General features: G+C 37.8%; 1 protein-coding gene across 1 annotated transcript in view; it reads left to right on the top strand.

Moving 5' to 3' along the window:
• The window catches only part of LOC119420650 (glutamate receptor 3), a 129,825-nt gene that overhangs the window by 18,184 nt on the left and 102,747 nt on the right, over positions 1-8,894 (top strand). The gene's annotated exons all lie outside the window — the stretch shown is intronic.

The following is an 8,894-nucleotide window of genomic DNA, read 5'->3' as shown; positions in this document are numbered from 1 at the left end:
AGTATTCCTTATGATGTGTAGTATTCCTTAGGATGCATAGTATTTCTTATGATGTAGTATTCTTATTATTTTTAGTATCCCATATGTGGGATGGGTAGTATTCTTTATAATTTGTAGTAGTCCTTATGTTGCGTAGTATCCAATAACATGTAGTATCCCTTATGATGTGTATTATCCCATATGTAATGTATCCCATATGTGAGTAGTATATCTTATTATGTACTTTGTAAATGGTAAATGGACTGTACGTATATAGCACCTTTCTATCTGATCAAGACACTCAAATCTCTTTACAACACAATCTGTGTCCTCATTTACCCATTCATCCAGCACTCTACTAGATCTACAAAGCTAATTGAACAAATCATTCTAAAGAGAATAATAAGAGCTTTATCACATTCATACATGGATGGGACACACATCGGAGGCGATGAGGTGTTCAGTGTCTTGCCCAGGGACACTTCAGCATGTGACTGCTGGTGAATTTGAATCTCCAAGTCTTGCGTTAAAGGACTTCTCTAACCATTCAGCCACAGCTGCCCATGTGTAGTATGTGTGGCATCCCATATGATGTGTAGTATCCCCTATGTGGAGTAGTATATTTTATGGTTTGTAGTATTTTGTAATATGCGTGGCATGCCGTATAATGTGTAGCATCCTGTATGGCATGTAGTATTCAGTAATATGTGTATTGGTAGTATCTCATATGATGAGTAGGATCTCTATATATGGTCAGAAATGTTAAGAAAAGTTAAACTAGAGAAAGTAGGAGGCAGTATTTGCAATCGTAGCAGGAGCTTCCACTCTCCACCGCCTGCACTGGAAAGCACAGACAAGACGTGCAGCAGCAGAAACATCCGACTGCAGAAAGAATACACACCAGTCTCACGCAGATGGTTCTTTATTCACTGTATATGATCAAGCTTTAGGATGCAAATTCTTTATCTCAATCCTCATTTCACGTTGTCAGATTTTAATTGATGTTGGTAATTATCCTAAATTGCTGCTCTGTGTGGGTGAATCCTGCACAGAGAGGTACTCAGTAGTTCTTTCCTTCTGCCTAATGAGTCATTCTCAGGTGCTGTTTGACTGCAGCCGTCACAGTCTGTAATCTTGTGCACTGACTGATAATCATTTAGCTCTAATTGGATTATATAGAAAGGAGCATTCAACTTTTTCATGTGTTTCGTGGCCTCTGGCTCCCCACATGTGGGCCAGTTCTGTATGGAGACAGGGACTCTGTGGGTCATCATCAGTAGGTGTTAAGAAACAGCAGAATAGTTTATGAAACAGACCCCAAGCTACTCGTCCACCAGCTGGACCAGCAACGATGAAGTTTGCACACTCACTAAAAACAGGAATGTCAGAGCAATGGAAGTATTTCAGTCATGTATTTGGTTGGGTCTTTAGAAAACATCGCATAGAAAATAAATAGAGTACAAATCTTCTTGTATTTTCTGAAGTTCAAACGTAATCAAATTTACCAGAGTGCACCTTGAATACTTACCACATAGCCAGATGTTTTTAACAGCTCTAAACACATTTTTGGATCAAGTTGGATTATTTTTCTTGGCTACATACATAGAAATAATTTTATTTAGTTAATTTACTTGCTTTTACATGATTTTGAAGCATAATGCCATAATTTTCAAAACATTTGAAGTCAAGAATTTCAGAAAAGTATTTAAAAAGGCTAATTGTGTGAAAGCCGACTCAGTTTTTGCATATGCCCGACAGACGTAGGCGGACGTATTATAGTATAATCTCTGTCTGTTCGTCCATATGTCCGTTAACGTTCTCTTTTTGCACTTTTCATCACCACTGCTTCAAGGTCAAGGTCACAAATAAAGGTCAAATGTTATAAGGTCTTTGCTTGTCCAGACCATTGCTATAGATTGCTTTATGGGAAGCACGATATTGGATATTTGGCCGATATCCGATATGCCGATATGTTAAAAATCATTTTGCCGATAACCGATACTGATACCAATATTTTATATACTTTCCTTTGTCAGAACATAGCCTTCTTATTTAATCTTATTTGGTACAAAAATTGCGTAACAGTTGTAAGAGCTGGTGACATATATTCAGTAACAGCCATATTATATGTATAGCACTTTAACTTATATTAAATGAAAAGTGTTAAATATTATTTTTTAGCATTAGTCACCTGTGATGCTGTTTCACTTGTGGAGGCTTGTTCCAGGTTCCTATAGCTGCAGTTTGGAATCCTCTGCACTCCTGTGCATGAAGGACAGCCTTATTAAGCTCAATGTTTTTGTCTATCCATTGTGTCGTAAGACTAATCATGCTAACGGGGCTAACACGACGTCTAAATGTCTGTGGTAAAACTCACCCAAGTGCTATCGGCTATTAGCTTCTCAATGATGTCGGAAATGACGGCTTGTAAATCGGGTAAGGCTACGGTGGAAAAACATCTCAGACTGGGGACGATGTAGCGAGGCTCAATGTAGTCCAAAAATCTTCGGAATCTGACATCCTCAACGAAAAAAAACTTCTACACCGCCGACATTTTGAATTTTCCTCTCCGCCGTGAGATCAGGTAGGTGCGTGACGTCATCAGGTTGTGCTGCAGCTGCAGACATCCTTGTCACTGGGTTGTCATATAAAAATAGCGTCTTTTATATTGGTGAGTTATTTTGATGGAATGGCCGATGTCCGATATTTAACTTTAATGCTAATATTGTCCGATACCGATACCATGCTGATAATATCGTGCATCCCTGTTTATAATAACTTGTCATCATGTGTATAATGCGTTGTTTGTAGTACTCTTGGTACTCAACAGGATTAAAGCCACAATAGACTTTTTTCTTTTATTCTTTTCAGAATTATAACTTTAATCTCAGATTTCTGACTTTTTAAATCTGAATTCCGAGCAAAAAAGTCATAATCCAGAAAAACATAATTTTTTTCCATCGTGGCTCTAATTCTCTTCCACAGTGTTTGTTTTATATTTTCTTCTTCACATTTTTTAGCTTTTAAACAATTTCAGTATACTTTGTGCCGTTTTAAACTTTCATTCATCAGAACATTTTAGCTTGATTTGGATTAATGTGTTATGGTTTTTTACTACTTGTAACTTTTACTCCTTTTAAAGCATTTCGCTTTGTTTAATTAAAAAAATTCCCCGTAGAAATTCACTGAGATATCATCACTTCCTGCAACAGCATTATTCCCTGAAATCGGTTTCAGCTTCTTCAACACAGTTCATCTGAAGTCATTCATTATTAACAGTTATTAAACCAGACAAATCTTGTTGAGATCACAGATCTCATTTTCAAAGGAGGCCTGAACCTGAAGGCAACCTGACGTGCATGTTGTTAGACTGTGAGAGGAAACTGGAGCACCTGGAGAAAACCTGTGAGGAGAACATGCAAACTACACCCGGAAAAACCGCAGGTCCAAACTGGGGATTGAACCCAGGACCTTCTTGCAGTGAGGCATCAGTATTAACCACTAATCCACCATGCTGCCCACATAAGTAATACCTAGTTTAGACAGAAAATCCATATTTCTCTCCTTTTGGAGCACAAAGCTTTGATTCAATGATGAAAACTAAACTGCCGACCTTCTTAAACAGGGTTGTAGATGTATTTCCAACTTTCTGGGAGTTTCATTAAAAGTTCTACAGTGGTTTATGATACATTTTGCTAACAGATTGAACTACATGATTGTCAGTTGTCATAACTAACATTCATGCCTGCACTTGTCAGCTGATCTTCTTACTAAGTGTCTGATATTGAATTAAAGATGTTTTTAAAATCACACATTTAAATCAAACAAAAGGTGGCGATAGTCGTGTCTTTGGTCTCTTTAGGATGCAATGGACAATTTAGTAGAGGGATTTAAAGTTGCTTTCTTCCTTTTAAACTATTCAGGTCACTAATCTGCTGCAGAGCAACATATCAGTCTCATATTTCAGCACAAATACTGTATTCAGTTTCACTTTCCTAAAATCTGCATGAGATTGCAGACAACAAACACTAGTCTGTACTGTCTGAAGGAGCTGATTGAACAGCAGCGAGATAAACGTTCAGAGTCTCGTTTGACCTCATTAAGGAGGGTGTTATAGCTCCCACATGAGGGCGAACCTTGACTTTATCGATTTGCTGAACGCGTCTCTGCAGCAGATCTCAGGGAGGCTGATAATTGGTTGTCTGCTGTGATTGAGACGAAACGTTTCACAAAGTTTATAGACTCTCTTTGGTCACATCAACTCTCTCTTCCTCACTTTGTTGGCCTCTTAGCGTTGGAGGCAATATCAGTCATCCCTCCCCACAATGTCTGACAGTGTGTTTGTCTGTTGTGTTAGCAAAATAGCTCATGAACCTAGGCATAAGGAAGGTCACTATCGAAAACTAGGTTGCCACGTCCAAATCCAAGATGGCCACCGCCATATACAGGTAAACCAGCTACCCTGATCATTTGAGGAACCTATGCGATCTAGTTTTTTTATTGCTTAAAAGTACTGTTTTTATTAATGATTGGGGAGGCCAAAGAACAATTTATGGGGGCCAAGGCCACCATTGACCACCCCCTGTCTCCACCACTCCCTCCACTCAACAGGAACTGTCACTCTGCACCGCCTCGGACAAGACAAAAACTTACCTGTGTTTTCTACTGTGTAACTCCTCCCCACTTGAATATCTTGCACCCACAACATAAAGGTTTACTTCAGTTCCAGTCCAGAAAAAAAAAAAACATCTCCAAAACTAGAAAAACATTCAGTATTCAAATCCTTCAACGACCGGGGACTTTGGTGCACCGCTTGTTTTATGTTGGATAGATTGTTTCATTCAGCACAGTTTGTGTTAGTTCAGAGGCTGGTTGGTCCCACCCCCCCGTCCCCCGCCCATTCTGGCTCAACTAACTCAGTCCCATCAATGGTTTGGAGCAGCGTAGCCGTCACTCTTCCAAATGTCACTTTAATCTTCATTACAGGAAGAGGGCTGTATTTAGGGCCCTGAGAGGGACAAGCAGTGGGACTTTGAGAAATGCTTATGTGACTCTTCATAGTTGGCTGCACAGAATGACGGTAATGTGCTGCAGAGGCATTTAACAATGATGTGTGTAGTGTCTGTTGCTTAATGACACACACACACTTTTGTCAGAAGAGATTTTAAAGTCAAATTGGAATCAGGACAAATATGATCATTAAACTGCAACTGAGTAGCCCGTCTAGATTGTGAGAAAGTGGACCGTGGTCCCCCTTTCATCACACACCATGAAAGAAGTGTTTCTAATTCAAGCCCAAAGGCAGAACTACTCATCAAATAAGCATCAGTGTGATGGGATTTGGAATATAATGGATAATAATAAATAAAAAGCCCAGAGATACATCCTAATGTGGCCACGCGTGAACCTCACATAAGATTTTTAAAATCTGAAACGTGTCGACATCAAATAGTTCCAGCTTCACTTTGATGTTGGCGATGGCCTCCTCTCACAGTCTAACGACTGAAACAGTTTCATCTGACACGTTTAAATTAATGATCAGGCTTTGAGTCGAGCCTTTTTCTTCCAGCTGCTTTTTCACTGAATCCCCTTGCTGCTTTACGCAGAAATGTCTGAGCCGAGCATCGGATCGGTGGAGACACAGAAAGGACATAAAAAGGGAAAAACTAAAGAAGCCACAAAGTTTGTGGCAAAGAAAAAAGCTCAGCAGGTAACTGAATATATTTTATTGTATGGAAATTGGCCAATAAATGTCCATCCATCCATCCATCCATTATTTTTATCCGCTTCTTCCTTTTTGGGTCGTGGGGGTTACTGGTGCCCATATCCAGCCATCACGGTGTAAGAGACGGGGGACACCCTGGACAGGTCACAAGTCCATCAAAGTAAATGTCCTCAATATATCAGATAATTGTCTTGTGCAAAAAATAACTTCTGGAACTGAAAAATATTTGGAATGTACCAGCTGGTCATTGACAGAAAGTCTTTGCCAGTTTAATGGTGATAAGATGTTTTTTGGAGTCTGCCCTCTCCCCCATCGACTCCTCTGAGGCAGCCATGGCCAAAGTGGTTCAAACCATCAAAGTTCATGCTCAGTAATCCAATAATAAAAAGTAATAACTCAAAACTCAATGATAAATTGAGTTCCTGCTCAAACCTGGTTGGTCCACTATGTGAACGTGCTACTTATGAGTTTGTTGTGGCTCCTCGAACTGATGAAGTCCTTTGGATGAAAGACGAAATGCTTCAATACAAATAAACCTTCCAGAGGACCTGACAACTTTGTTTTTATCTGGATTTTTGAGCATGAACTTTGATGTTCTTGTCAGATGTTTGTCCCCATTGCATACCTTCTGTCTGTGTTGTGAATTACTGAGGTACTGAATTGTTTTTTGGCGTGTCGCTGCATTTAGCTGTAAGAAAGGTTGTGGTCATAAATTGGGCTGCCATGTCAAAATTCAGGATGGCCACCACCATATGTGTAAACCGGCCACCCCTTTCATTTGAGGAAACTATATTTTTTAATATTACTTAAAAGTACAGTTTCCTCAAATGATTGGGATGGTTAGTGGGGTGGCTGAAGAATTATCTATGGTCAAGGCCACCATTCAACACTGGCTCCTATCATAGCTCCTGGTGGTGGAGAAAACTGCTCCCTCCACTCTGCACCACCAAGCAAAAAGGTAGAAAAAAGGGGCATCGCATCGGCATATCGCTTGTTTGACCCGCTTTTTTTAAATATACTGCAAATTGTAAGATGTTTTCACAAGTGCCCCAAGCTCACTCCACTGACAGTTAAAAATAGGTTTTAATTAAATAATTGTGGTCATAAATAATGTTTTCATGCCTTTTAACTAGTTTATGGTGTCCAAACTTTCCACTGGTGGTTACTGTGTGGTTTGTCCAACAAATTTTAAGCTTAAATCGTCTACTGTTCAAGAAGAATCAAAATCTTTTGTCACAGCGTAGTTGATTAGTGGATGAACAAAACAAAGTAAATGATGAGCAAACTCAAAGGCGGGAGAGATTCAAACCAAAGACCTGTTGTAAACTCACTGGAAGCTGATGCAGGGTAAAGAGAAGCTCAAACTAAAGAATCCAAATGACTAAGGAAGATGATCTGAGCAGACAGCACCATTTTGGACTGAAAATAAACACACAGGAAACAAAATAAACCAGGCAAATTTCTACCAGCCTGATCATTTGATCCCCTGGTTTATTTGGGCTGGTTTACCTGTGTATGGCGGTGGCCATCTTGGATTTTGACGTGGCCCCCCCCCGCCCCCCCCCCATATATATATATATATATATATATATATATATATCTTGACCACGCCCACCTCTCCTTGACAGAGCGAAGATCCTGACACATGCAGGAGGAAGTTTGTCCTTCAGCTGTGTGCTGCATAGAGGTGCAGGAGAAGCTTTTTCTTTAGCTGTGGGCTACACAAAGTTGCAGTTTTCTATATTCTGGATCTTTGTGTTTGATTTCTGTTATTTGTCTTTATCTGATCAGTGTCATCAGTTCATTTTTCTTTAGGTCCATCTTCTTGTTTGGATCCTGCTTTGCTGTCCTGCTCTGTTTTTGTTGCCTTCTCGGGTGTTTTTGGTTTTGCCTTTAGTTTAGAGATTATTTAACTCGGTCTGGTGATTGTCTTCAGCTCAGTCATTTTTTGGATTTTTTCACACCAGATCCACAAAATAAATCTGCAGAACAAAATGAATCAAACACAATGACAAAGAAGCAAAACTGCACTTTTTAACAAGGAAATAAAAAATGCTCAAAATTGAAATCAAAACCCTGTGAACCATGACAGCAAAAAGGCTTTCCTGAGATCCTGAACGAAGATCTTTCTTTCCTGCGTTTTAATATTTTCCACCGTGTATTCACAACATCTGTCATTAAATATGTTCTACTGTGAACAGATCCTTTCAACCTGACATCATATTGTCTTGATTTCGTTTTATTATTATCAGTGTCACTCGTGCTTCGGAAAATAATTTAATTCGCACAGTTTTGTCATGTTTTAATGTTAGTGATTTATGTTTAGTTTTTAGTTTTATGTCTCTACCTTTTTTGTCTAATATAATCACATTAATAGCATGAACATAAACACCAAGATGCAGCTTTTAATTAACGTTAAAATATTCTGCTCCGTAAAAAGCAGCATAAAATTTAATTCTTACATAAAAATACTATACTATATTTTATTAAAGATGCTTTTTCTCTGGTTTTAATGCTAGTCTTATCTGAAGCAGTAATGCAGTGCTCATCAGTTTGCTGTTCAGATCTCAATACCTTTATTTTACATTTTATATGCAATGCTGTAAAGATTTATTTTAAACTTCCCATTAGATCAAATAATTTGATTAAGTATCAGTGCTTCCAGATGTTCAGAGTGTCTTCAGATTAGACACTAAACCCCCAGATACCTCTGATAAATCTGATGGTGTGTGACTAATCAGATAAAAACAAAGTGTGGAAATAAAAATGTGTCTGGGTGGATGAAAATCAAGAAGTAAATAGTTTTGCCAGGCATAGATACAGTGAAAAAGGTGTTCATCATTATATATATATATATATATATATATATATATATATATATATATATATACATATATACACATACATATATATACACATACATATATATACACATACATATATATATATACACATACATATATATACACATACATATATATACACACATGTATATATATATATACACACATATATATATATATACACACATATATATATATATACACACATATATATATATATATACACATATATATATATATATACACACATACACATATATATATACACATATATATATATACACACATATATATATATATATACACATATATATATATATATATATACACATATATATATATATATA

This window comes from Nematolebias whitei, chromosome 14 (genome assembly GCF_014905685.2).
Source record: "Nematolebias whitei isolate Nwh7 chromosome 14, NemWhi1, whole genome shotgun sequence".
NCBI lineage: Eukaryota > Metazoa > Chordata > Actinopteri > Cyprinodontiformes > Rivulidae > Nematolebias > Nematolebias whitei.
This window is presented reverse-complemented; position numbering and strand designations above follow the sequence as displayed.